The sequence below is a fragment of the Salarias fasciatus genome, chromosome 23 (assembly GCF_902148845.1).
Source record: "Salarias fasciatus chromosome 23, fSalaFa1.1, whole genome shotgun sequence".
NCBI classification, from domain to species: Eukaryota; Metazoa; Chordata; class Actinopteri; order Blenniiformes; family Blenniidae; genus Salarias; species Salarias fasciatus.
Window position 1 is genome coordinate 23226287 of NC_043766.1, and position 13156 is coordinate 23239442.

A 13156-nucleotide genomic window follows, 5' to 3' on the forward strand; every position below is an offset into this window, starting at 1 on the left:
TCCCAGAGCAGAGGGAATTTCTTGAAAAGATTTTCTTTAAGAATCTGCATGAAATAATTGAAGATACAGAATAAAACAAAGGAGGATAATGCGTGACATTCAGAGTGGAGACGATTGGCTTCATATATAACACTGATCCTTCATATCCCTGTTCACGTCATTAAGAGATTATTTCTATTGATGGTTGACGTTCACCAGTGTAAAGGTGGTGAAGGGCATCTTTCAAGTGTGTTCTATGATTTGTTGTAATGAGGGGATGAATGTCGCAAATTCATTCAAAAAAAGATTCATTTGACTGAAGCTTGTTTTGTTTAATCTCACATCAACTACATGATGCTGGAGCAGAGATTACCTCAGGGCATTTAAGTTTGCCGTCGTCTCCCAGCTGGTGACGTGCTTGTGTTTGTGCCGCTCTCAGATCTGCGTTGTTTTGGTTAAAAGCATCTGCTAGATGTACATGTAGATGACGCTTTCACATCCAAAACAGAGCTCGGTAGATTCAGTCAAATAAATCATGCTTTGGGGCAAAACTACACGGTTAACTGTTGGCCTGCAGGATAAAACTGCTACACACTTAAAAATGTTGGGTTAAAAACAACCCAATTTTCAGGCACTGATGTTCAAGTTCATAAGGTTTTGTGAAATCTTTCTCATTAAATCGAACTGATTTAATAATAATTAATTACCTAAAGTAACTAAAGCTATAAAAGACAAATGAATTCTCAAAGTTTATTTTACCAAAGTGGTTTTAATCATGTCTGGTGGTGCAGTTGCAGATTGCATGCAATTAAATAATTATCTCTGCCATCCTCTGGCCAGACATCTATGTGCACTGTCATTGACAGGTATGGAATCAGAGGGATTTTTTTTTTTGCTTCAGGTTATTGCATATTTATGAAAACATTAGTGTGACTGTCATTAGTGCATTTGAACAATCAAAAAAATTCACAAAGAATGGTCTAAACCTTCCAATGTGATCTTCCTGTTACATTGAATGGTAAAAATACGCACAAAGAGACAGTAATTTTGCGTAAGGTTCCTATAATGACCTACATTCTTTCTTTAAAAAACCCAAAAATGATTCAAAGGACATTATAAAATGAGAGCCCAAATTAACTGTCTTTGAATATTTCAAATAGTCCTTGCTAGTGGCAGTGACATCTGAGGAAAAAACATCCCATATCAATGCGATACTGACAGGGTTGGGAGGGTTACTTTAAAATTGTAATCTGGTACAATTACAAGTTACTTGTCAAAAAATGTGAATGTAACTTTCTCTAATTACTTCAAATAAAAAGTAACATGCCAGATTACTTGTATTTACTTTTAGATTATTTCACCAGCAAACATAAAAATAAAGACATAGACGAATACATGTGTCATCCTCACGGCGTATTGAAAACTCTACACAGCAAACACACAGTGGACTTAGTGTTATGAACTCTGCTGAACTCTGTGTGTTCAGGCCCAATTAATACCAACAACATGACCTTTAACCTCTAAACCTACTTAAAATCTGACTTTCTTTGTGACGCAGGATCAGAATCATCAGTTTGAACTGGTCCACTAGTAGTTCTACAGAACAGCAGCAGCACCAGGAGCCGCACTGACAGTGTTTACACACATTGATATCATATACTCAATCTGCTGTGTAGCTGTACAGTAGTAATTTGTGATCAGGTATGCCATGCTAAATATTTTTTCAAGAGTTCAGAGTTGATTCATTCCTCAGTGACAGAAGGAAACATGTAGTCTCCAATAAATCCTCCATACAGGCTGAAGATATTATTGCCTCCATCAGATTCTTCTGAGTTCAGCCTGGTGAGGCTGTGGTTCTCAGCAGCAGGTCACCGACAGGTTAGCAGGCTAATAAAACATTAGCTTCAGGTGTGTTTCATACCTGTAGATGTGTCTTGAGGCTTGATGAGTCCCTGGATGTTGAGAGCATTTTCACAGCTGGGAGGCAGAATTTACATTATACAGAGAAGTTCTGGGCCTCATCTGACTTAAATACAAAATGTCTACGTTTCCAGCCAAAGAGTTTCTCTCCTTGAAAGCAGCATGACTCCAGCAGCAGGTGGTAAAATTTATGGCATCGTGGGTTGTTTGATTCACGGTTAAAGCTCATGTCCGGAGTTTCCATTCGTTTCCAATGTATGTATCATTTTTTAACAGAGCTTAAATGTGTTAGTTTGGTTCGATACTATAATATAATATTAACATAAAGCAATATAAACATTTATTTATGAGCCCCACCTTCGTCTCATAGATCCCCATGTTATCCGAAAAAGCGCCAGTCAGCTTCAGCCAATAGATTTTGAGCTTCCACCTTGTCATGCTGTCAATCATCGTGTGCATGCAGCCAGAGAGCACGGCCGCTCGCCCAGGCAGAGGAGAGTTAGCTACGCAGCAGCCGCCCCACTTACCTCGGGTATATCCATGGTCTGCTGAACATCCCCCGTAAACAGCTAAACATGGAGGATGCTGTAGGACTCGGAGGCTCTCATTTTCACCCCAAGGGAAATGCGTGTGCACAATTGAAAGGGCATGGCTTGGCCGCTCACGAAAGCAGAGGGAGGGCGGAACCTTGAGACGTTGGATTAAAAAAAACTCTCATTCTTTCAAAACTCCGGACACGAGCCTTAAACATATAACAGTAGAACGGGAGGCTGCTCCAAAGTTTGTGTCGCAGTTTGTGCCATAAAGTGCCTTAAAGTGTCAGAATGTCTGTATACAGTTGTAATCCTGGTATATTCCGATGTTCAAAAGTAATTCTGCTCAGTAATCCGTGTTTTTATCAGATATACCTCTAAAAAAATTGCATGGTTTTTTTATGTACTGAAACAGATTACAGTTAAAGGTTTTTATATCCGAATTACGTAACGCCCTTACATGTAATCCGTTACTGCCCAACCCTGAATACTGACAAGGCAGGGCAACTATTTCGCGTATTGCATATTTTTTTCATACAACAAAGTAATTCAAAGCCATTTATATCAATAAACATAACAATTTTGACAAATGCAGGATGAAGTTGAAGAGAATAATAGCACAGCACCAAAAAAAAACACCAAGGCAAAATTAAAACCGGATAAAGTTTAGAACTAAGTAAGTTGAAAACAAAATGCAAATGCAAAATGGAATTTAGCAAAGAAACTGGCAAAGAAATAAAAAATATGATGCATTGATAATGTGCTGATGTGTAAGTCTTAGCCTTGTTTGAAGTCCACAGTCTCAGAAAAAAAGTCTAATAAAGAGGACGGTGTATATAGTAGGATGTAAATAAGATGGTGAATTTAATTTCTGACATTGATTGAATAATGCAAACTGCTGCACACCGTCTGAAAGACGAGGGCACACAAAAAGCACAATTAATATTTCAAGACTGCAGCGATATTAGAGGGTAGTACAAGTTTCTGAGGTGGAAGAGGGTTAGAAATCTGGACTGGCGGTAAATTAAATATAACACAGCCAAGTTTTACTGGTCCAACTTGACCTCTGACCCCTTTGCTCTTGAGCGCTATGGCTTTAAATGTCTGTCTTTTATTTTTTTCTTCATTTTTTTAATAAATGGATCCTGCTGCCAGTGTCTCCCCCTGTTTTTTTTCTGCTCGGTCTGGTCCAATCTGCGACTCTGAGGGCAGAGCAATCAATACAAAGCGGAGAGACTGAGGTGCATGACATACTGAGCAGGAAATATTAAATGCTGTAGAAACTATTGTGGGACTTTTGACAGGGAAAGGAAAAAAAAGTATCATGTTAGCAGGAATTAAAAAAAAATTCTAATCAGCTCTACTCCCCACGTGAGGTAGTTCACTGGATGACAGCAGGCACGAGCTTTAAGATTACTCCCGTTACTCAGAATCAAATACTGCCGTATTTATAGTTTGATTAATTGACTCTGTTGAGTCATTGTTATGTTCTCTGTTAACACCTCTTAGCTCTTATGAATAGTCGGTTGTTTTTGGTGATATATAACGGTTTTCTAAGAGGAAAAATCACATTTTCACAAATACTTTTAGTGGAGTTTGAACGAGGCCACTGTGATGAATTGCATTATTATGTAAGATTAAGTGATCTTCCAGCTTGACCCATATTAGGTCTAAGAACTGGGTCAGGTTGGCCTTTGCTGGCTCAGTTTCGACGGCCCTCCTCTAAGTGTGTCTGAATGGTTAAAAGTCCAGCGACTCCATTGAGGTTCAGTACTAAATTGCTCGAGTACCCCTTTAATCATACTGTCCTCCAGATTCTCATTACCTCTTAGCTACCCCGTTTTATCTTCCACCAGAGCAAATGTTACTTTGGTAACTGCCGTTTGCCGTTTCCCTGTGGTCATGATTATTGCTTTAATATTTATGACCCTCCTGTGGTGCAGATCATGAATATACAAACAAAAAAAAAGAAGAGCTCAACATATGTGAGCTACAGTTTAAAGCTATCATAAAAATACACAGCTTTTTTAAATCGGGGCTAGTTATTTAAAAATAAGGCGTAGAAACACTTTCCACAGCTTTCAGGGTCATAAATCAAGGCTAAACTAGTCTTCAGTATTCAGTTATATGTTTGCAGTATAAAGAAAGTATGAAGTTGTAGTTTTTTTCCTCTCTCCATTTCCCTTTTTTACCCAACACAAACACACACATATCACCTGAGCGAGACTCACATTTGACATGCGCTGCTGCCGTATGTACATTTTCTCTCCCGCTGCGCCACCGCCTTCAAGGCTGATTGGGAGCAGCAGGGCCGATTGTGTAAATCGAAAGTCTGTGTTTTCCTTTCGCTTTTATCTTTCGCCGCTCCGCGCTGGCAGCAACGTAGGAATCGGCTGTGAAAAGTACAATTCGCAACAGGCGTCGCTCTGCCATTTCAGCGTGATCTCAGTTTGATATCTTGAGGGAGGTCTGATCTGCGACAGGAGCGGCAGAAATGAACTCATTTGTTCCACCGAGGCTTCCATCCATTTAAATGTCATCCAATTGGTCTTTGTCTCACTGCAAGGATTCAGTTTTTCTCCTTTTTCGTGTGTGCTGTGTGTTGAGTTTGTGTGTTTGTGGGTGTGTGAGTTCAGGTCTATGAGTTGCGAGCTCACAGGGTAGATCCGGTTCACTGCAGGCTCCCTCCGGCCTGTTACCATGGCGATCCCATCAGAGAGTCAATAATAGTGAGTTGACAGGGCCGAAGTCCGCCACTGAATGTACCGCGAGTGAAAGAAAATGGTTTGCTACTAACAAATTTATTTACAGTTCACATCTCTGGGGGTTTTTTCCTCTTTTTTTTTTCTATTCTCTCTGTGGAGCTGAGGAGTCTGGAGATTTTCTGATAAAGAATTGTCAGCATTTGTTATCTGATTGTATAACAATTAATCCTCATGCAGCGTTCAGTTGTTGAGAAGAATATGCCGTTGTGATCAGAGTGACAAAGGCACCAAAGACAGTTATTTCACTCTTGTTTCCCCACTGAAAGCGATTGTCAAGTCGGTCCTGCTGGGTTTTATTTTTTATTTTTTGGGCTTGCAGCCTAATCAGAGGGGGCAGAAACCAAATCTTCCTCAGCCTGACAGAAGTGAAAAGTGACGGGAAAAGCATTAGCTCTCATCAGCTCCTTTCCTGCAGTCTTCTTTTCATCCGCTGTTCACTCTGCGATTCTTTCCCCTCTGTCCTTCGAGGGAGAAAGACGACATAATGTGTGTAGCTGAGAGTGCGGATTTGTTGCTTTGCTATTCCACTGCTTCCGACACCTCTGTTTCATGTTGCCATCTCTTTTATCCTCTTCTCTCTCTCCCTCTACCTTTCTACTGTCACTCCCTGCACTTCTTGCATCTTTTTTGTACCTCTCATCTCTTGTGCTCCACAGGAGGCTTTGTTACTCTTTGCCAGTGCGTGTGTGTTCGTGTGTCTGCGTGGTTTTTTTTCTTGTGTTCCTGTTTACAGGTGTGCGGGCTTGCATTTGTGCTCGTGTGTAAATAAAAACTGAAGTGCCCATATAGAAGGCTACTCATTTGTTTTAGGGGAAGGGGAGGTCATACAATGTCCCTGAATGGCGTCAGAATACAACATTACAGTCTGATCTTCTTGTGCTGTGAAGTTGCAGACAGCTGAAAGATCTTCTCTCATCTGCCATCAAAACACACACACTCGCGTGCACACACACACACTTCTATTTTTGAAGCGTCTTATTGACATTAGACATTGCTTTGTCTCATGATTGTAGTTTAATCTTTCTCAGACGAGTCCCAACAAATACAGATGTGTAAGTTTTTCTCTTTCTTCTCTTTTACAATGGTGGCATCTATGATTTGAGAAACACTGACATACAAGCATCTCGCTCCGCCAGCCATCAGTAATCTTTCTTCTGTTTTTAAACATCTGCTGAGATGACAGCTAGACATTCTGACTCCCAGCAGTGAAATTATAGAGTTGTGAAGAAACTTGTAGATTCAGCGAAACTGCCATCTATTTCACAGAAAATGATTCCTTTGCTGGCTGTTTCCTACCAGAGTACATATTTTGCAAATTGAAAATAAAAGGCCTATTTCATGTTTAGCTAAATAATCCCAAGGCATTCGACTGCTGCTTTTTTAGTCACCTAGTTTCCTTTAAAGCAACATGGTTGCTGCAATGCTTGCGGCTTATTTTCTTTTCAGATTTTTTTTTTTTTTTCATTCCACATCACCTTTTTGTGTATCAGATCATTAACATTCTCTACATTGTTCTTGGAAAGATGCGAGGTGTCCCAGCTGTTCATGGCAAGTTCAGCTGGGGAACTGTTGGCTGATAACACAAGTAAGCGAGCCAGTGAGTTTACCACACAAATGTGTCCATGCAGTTTGCAGACATCAGGAAGTACCGCAACAAATATTCAGATAACAGAACTTCATAATAAAATTTATATAAATCACATATAACTCAAAATTTTCAAGGCAAGACAGTACCGGTGCAGTCCCACACATCAGTTTGTGAGCCTCTGTTTTCATTTCATCAGCCTTAATATTAGCATGATTCTTAATTTTCCCTTAAAGCTGTATTTTAACCAACAGAAACCTGTAAGATATTGCAGATCCAACTCTTTTTTTGTCTGCTCAGGGTTCTCTGACTCCCACAAGTGGCTCTTAGGTTTTATACTCCAAATTGACACTCAGCATTATACTAAGTTGTCCATTGACATGAAATAAAAACTACACAGCATTACGGGACAGCAAAGTAGAGCACAAAACCTCCTCCTCCTCTTCCTCCTCCTCCAAAGAGGATGGCGGGTGAATCTGGGGCAGAGAGATACGAAGACTTTGCGTATGTCGATGCCAGCAGCAACACCAGTGCCGCTAACTGGAGGCAAGCTGCAGACGATATCGTGTAACTTACACAGTGAGACTAATGAGGAGCAGAGCAGCCAGGGCTGACTAACAGCAGCAGGAAGTGCTTCAGATGCAGTCCTTTAGCCACTCTGTCACTTTGTACCCTTTCATCACTTTCACACTATAACTCATGCCCTGTCATAGCTGACCTTTTCATAAGCATTAACATATGCACTTTCCGTTTCATACAACTGAAGGTAATTTGCATGCAACTTTAAAGTTATGCTGCGTGCACTAAGCTGCTCACAAAATAAATCTGAAGCAATATTATCTTCTGTTGTTTTAAAAGGAATTCTTATATTCTCACAATGAAGAATCCAAGTCAGAGTGACCCTGTTACAATTGCTAAATCACTGTAGTCCGCTTACGGATGTGTGACAGCTGCCAGTCAAACCCTGCTGCAGATTCAACAAGCCCCTTAAAACAGGGTCCTGGTTAGTTTTCAAACAAACTCTGGTGCAGTTCAACTGAAGGTCGATTGACGTGTGTACAAAAAATCGACCAAAGAGGTGTAAATAGATCGAACACAAGTTGTGACGGACTCCAGACGAGCTGTATGCAGGCAGCAGATCATAAATGTCCAAGTTCCTGCTGCTGTTTGGATTCTTTTATCGTATATTTCAAAGTGGTGTCGAGCGCTCAGCTGGTAAAAATACCCCCGCAATAATCCAGTTAGCCAAGCACAGAACATTTTTTTCAAAGTTATGTCACAGAAATCAATTTTTTGGTCCTACATTAAAAATGCCAGTGTGACTGTAAAGCTCACTGGATTAAAGTGCAATATTTTCACCTTTTTTCAGCTTTAGCCTGGGTCTGAGAATCACATGGTTCTGAGTTAGCAGCATTGATGTCAGTCTGAAAGTGCAAATAATTTCACTATCTTTAGAGCAAGTAATAAAGAGAAGAAAAAACAAACAATCCGGATAATAAGATTCTGAACAAAAAAAAAAAAAAACAATGTCACCAAAGTGGCACAGAAAATCTTCTTAATTACAGCTCCAAAATTACCCAAAACTAATACAAACCACAGCAAACATGATCACCCCTTTAAGATAACGCTGAGTTGTATGTGTATCACAATGAAAAACCTTTGTTTCAACACATTACGGTACAGAAGGAAATGCGTTAAACAGAGTTGTGCTTGTGTGAAGCTATGTTTTCAAAGTGATGGTCATTTGCTAATTCCTGCCTACATGATTTTACATTTACCCAATAGAAAGACAATGAGAGAAATCATGCTGGAAAACACTGGTCTGTTTCTCCGGTTAGTTTGTTTTTGTCTTCTGTCTGACAACCTTTATTCCTGTGTTTATTTCTACACACACCTTCGATGAATTTTATTTACTCATTTTTTATTTCCCCAGGCAACTATTTTTCATATTAAATGATTGAATGGTATTCTTCACTTAATGTTTTACTCTATCATAAATTGTAGTGATTATATTGAATATGAATTTATATGTTCTTACACCTTCATCTTTCTTTTCTTGTGTAACAGTGTGGGATGAAACTGGAATCTTTGAATACAACTCGTTTGTCATCAAACTAAAACTCATCAGTTTTAGTTTTAGCTCAGTTTAACTCCATGACTTGAATCAGAGAGGGAAAAATAGCGCTCTATTGTGAGGTGGGCAGGTGTCCAGTGTGCCATTCAACTGGGACATTCATTGCTCATGAAACGATTTGACACACTGTACACTGAGTCGTCATCACAAATAAATGCTTTGAAAGCTCATGGCATTTGAGGTTTTGATAACTTTCTGGGTGTAAAGTAAGATTTAAAATGCACATTGAAAGACTTTGATACATCGCCTCATGTAGTATTTACTATTTTTGAATTGTCTCTGCTGCAGTCTTCCCTTACTATCGAGGAGAAAACTCCCTGCAATGTTACTAACATCAAAGTCTACTTACAGAGGCGGAGACTGGGGAGAGTATTGCTGAGTGAAAAAAGTTGTCAGAAACCTGTTGTGGGTACTGAAGGGAATCATACTGGAGCTGAACTGAAAGTGCATAAAAATCTGGGAGTGAGGACTTAGAAAGAAGTGAGCTTACTAAATCCTTGGAGCCTGTTCCTCATCTCTGCTGGAGGCCAACAGTCTGCGGCTACATTAAATGCTCCCAGAAAAACACCAGAATATCCTGGAAATCTCTCAGCAGCTGAAATGCAGTATGGTGAGGATGCTGTAGAAATGGTTGCAGCGTATATCAAAGCAATCCTACAGTTTTAGCTTTGCACAAATAATGCACAAAACAATCATATTAAACTTCAAGACAGACTCTTTTTAATGTACTGTCATAAACTGCTTCTTGTTGGCCAGGCCTTAGGTTAGATGACATGTACTCATAAAGTTTAACATCCCCAATTCTAGAGTCCTATTTACATTGCAACAGTTCAAGTGAAAAGACATCATTTTTGCATTTTTATTTCCAGGAAGGTTTTGCATTTAGTCGGCAATGATTTGAAATGGCAGTAAGGCTGAAAACTAGTTTTCTCTGCTGGGCGGTGGCCTTAACTCTCCATGATAGGGTGAGGAGCTTCTTCATCTAGGGGGCACTCAAAGTAGAGCGACTGCTCCTCCACATTGAGATGAGCCAATTAAGATTGCTTAGGCTCCTGCTCAGGAGGCTCCCTGGTTGCCTCTCATTGGAAATGTACCAGACATGGACAACTGAAAGGATAGCCAGAACTTGGACCAGGACCGGCTGGAGAGATTATAGCTCTGTTGGCCTGGGAGCCCCCAAAGAACCTGGAAGAAGTTACAAGTCCCATGAAAGTATGGGTGTCTGTGCTCCTCGTGAGGCCGTGATGACCCCATGTGAACTACGGAGGAAAGAAGATGGAGGGAAGGTACGCATGAGGCAGACAAAAATCAGATATGGTTTAGGCGTAATGTACTCTCACTTTTCATGCTGCAATTTGTTGAACCGGAATTGAAAAAGGTTTCATGTTCTCTTTAAATAAGATGATGCATTCCCGACAGTCAGCCATTGATACGTACATGATACAAATGAATGCCGTATATATCTGTACTCTGCTTGTTTCACGGGGGACTGGAGCAAGTCCTGAGTGACTATTGATGAAAGCAGGGTACTCTGAACAGATCTCCAGTGAACCACAGGGTCAACACAGAGACAGACACCCATGCACGATTATATTCACACCTCGAGATAATTTTAGGGTCACCAGTTACAGTATCTTAAGAAAACCCATTCACAGACAAACAAGCAAACTCTACACAAAAAAGCCAAAAAAAAAAGCCAAACTTGAACCAGGGATCAGCTGTGATATTATTTACTTCAGTTATTCAGATGCTGTAGCCAGACACCTGTAGCGTCCGTCCCCACCTGTCCGTGTGTCAAAGCGTCCTTGGACCAGACACGGAACCCTAAATTGCTCCCAGTGGTGTGAAAGTACTTTGTACATGACAATTGATGTGTGACTGTGTGAATGTGACTGATCATAAACTGTGTTGAGCCTGCTGAAGCAGTAAGAATGTGCCATTTAAGTGAAGTCCATTTACCTGACTGAGCAAAAAGCAAGTTTAATTGATGTTATCATGAAAGCACTCTGAAAATGCTGTATGCAGGATATAACATCTGTTGGTAGCGGATGACCGCAGATACACACTGCATGTTTTCCTTTCTGTATGTTCACTTGCCAGGTTTTTCAAAGTGAGTGATTATTGCCTTTGATTAATTGATTATTGATTAATGCATTTTATTTGACTCTCGTTGAGGGTGTATGTGGTCCTTGTGTTTCCCACATTTATTAACTGAACTCTGTCCCTGGAATGTTTAATTGTCTCTGTTTTTCCAGATGTATATAGCTTGCATCTTATCATTCATTATTTTCCAGTTAGTCTTTGTGCTCGGTGTTTGGTGTCTCTTGTGTGAGTTTTCTGTTCTGGGTCTGTGTATTCTCCCTCTGACCAGAGTTCTTTTTTCTCTCCTTTGCTGGTCTTGATTTGTTGGTTTTGTGAATAGATTTGCAGACAACCTCTTTATCTGAAAGTCTCTGAAGTGTACTGCGTTAGTTCTCCTTTCCACTGAAACAGTGAGCCACTCTTGTGATACACCTGCAGGTTTCCACTCATTTGGGTTTGAGCCAGGCTTTGAGCATCACAGCTCCCTGCACCCTTATCGGGTCACTGACTTTGAGTACGAGGTGACCGTTCATGAAATCCCATTGTTGGTGTACATATGCCAAATTTATGTGCTCATAACGGCACACTCAGCAGCTTGACTACACTTGTGTTTTACCGGCCCTGGTTTGCTGTTTTGTTTTTGCTTTGACAAGGTGTTGTTCTCGCTGGCTAGTTTTGTGATGCAGCATTAGGTCTCGGAGTTGAGAGGGAAGGCGTCTGACTTGAGGAAGCTTGTTGTGATGCTTCTCTGCCCCGTCTTTGAGTACAGTATGTTGACGTCGCTAACTCAAATGACGACTCAGCAACAAAAAAAGAAAGAAAAAAAAAAGCAGCTCAAAATTAGATTTGGTGCGTGTTGCTGGTTTTTACAGCCTATTAATGATAATGAAGATTCATGTGCTTGAAAAACATGTTGAAAGGGACACGTGCCAAGACTGAGTAGAGAGGCAGCCCAAGGCCGACCACTGAAAACACTCACAAACAGAAACTCAGGTACAGGCACCGTTAACAGGAACGTACACACAAAGAAATCCATTTTCCTTATTCTCTAGTCGGAAAGAGGCATTTTGGATAAAGAAACAGCAAATCACTTTCTTTCACTCAAATTGCTTTTGTATTCAAATCTTGTGAGTTCTTTTTGTCAAACAGTAAAGCCTTGGAAATAAAGGGTGATTTATTCTTATTCAAAGTGCTTAATTGGACAATGTTCCTGCTGCAATTTCCTATCCCTCATCTCACCGGAAGAAAGCCCATGCAGATGAAAACAAACCCATGAAGAAAGGATGGGGAGGCTAACAAGAAGCAGACAGAGGTGTTACAAAAAAACCAAAGGTATAAAAAAGGTGGAGTTAGAGAAAATAATTTATATTCCTGCACCTTGTAACAATGAATGATTCTAATGAAGATGTGTAAACCAGGACTTTGAGATTTGTGATAGCTTTATTGTTCATCCACCACTTCACTGAAGAAATTGTGCTCATGTAGTAAAGGTTGAAGGCCCACACTTGCTGCTGGACTTTCCTGTCTTTTGTTGTTCTCTTGCAGTTCACTGGTGGCACAGAAACGTTTCCAGCAACCATTTATGGACGTATTTGTTTTTAGAATGAGAAAATTGCTTCCCGCACAAGAGTGTGTGTTCCAGTGAGGCAGCAATTAAAACATTTATTGGATGGTTTTCTGAATTACAATATGTGTTGAATTAGTGGGAGAAAACTGATTTTGATTAAACCAGGTGTTTGATCCTTTTGCTATTTCAGCTTTTCTTTTCATGTCTGCAAGTGTCTTTTACTGCTTCCGTGCAAACATCGGAGAGCGTGTTGTCTATGTCTGTGCTAAGTGCAAAAACAACAAAACTGCAGCTTTTTTTAGTCTTAATTTTACTAATCTTTTCTGACTGCTTAAAGGAAAAGTACGTTTTAAACAGCTTTCATGTTATTTATAGAATGAAGTAGAACAATATACTCACCCAGAAGGCTTTTCTGATCCGAACAGTGCTTTGGGAGAAATTTAGATCCAAAATCGAGCGCTGGACATTCGTATACGTCTAGCAGACGGGGTATTTGTATAGCCGCTCCTAAAACGGCTTTAATCGTCCAAAAACTCATTTGTTTCACCAATATTTCCTCATGGTCCGCTCACGCCACTCCTCCACGACAGC

General features: G+C 40.2%; 1 protein-coding gene across 1 annotated transcript in view; it reads left to right on the forward strand.

The window, feature by feature from the left end:
• The window catches only part of ncanb (neurocan b), a 168493-nt gene that overhangs the window by 131535 nt on the left and 23802 nt on the right, over nucleotides 1-13156 (forward strand). The window lies entirely within an intron of this gene.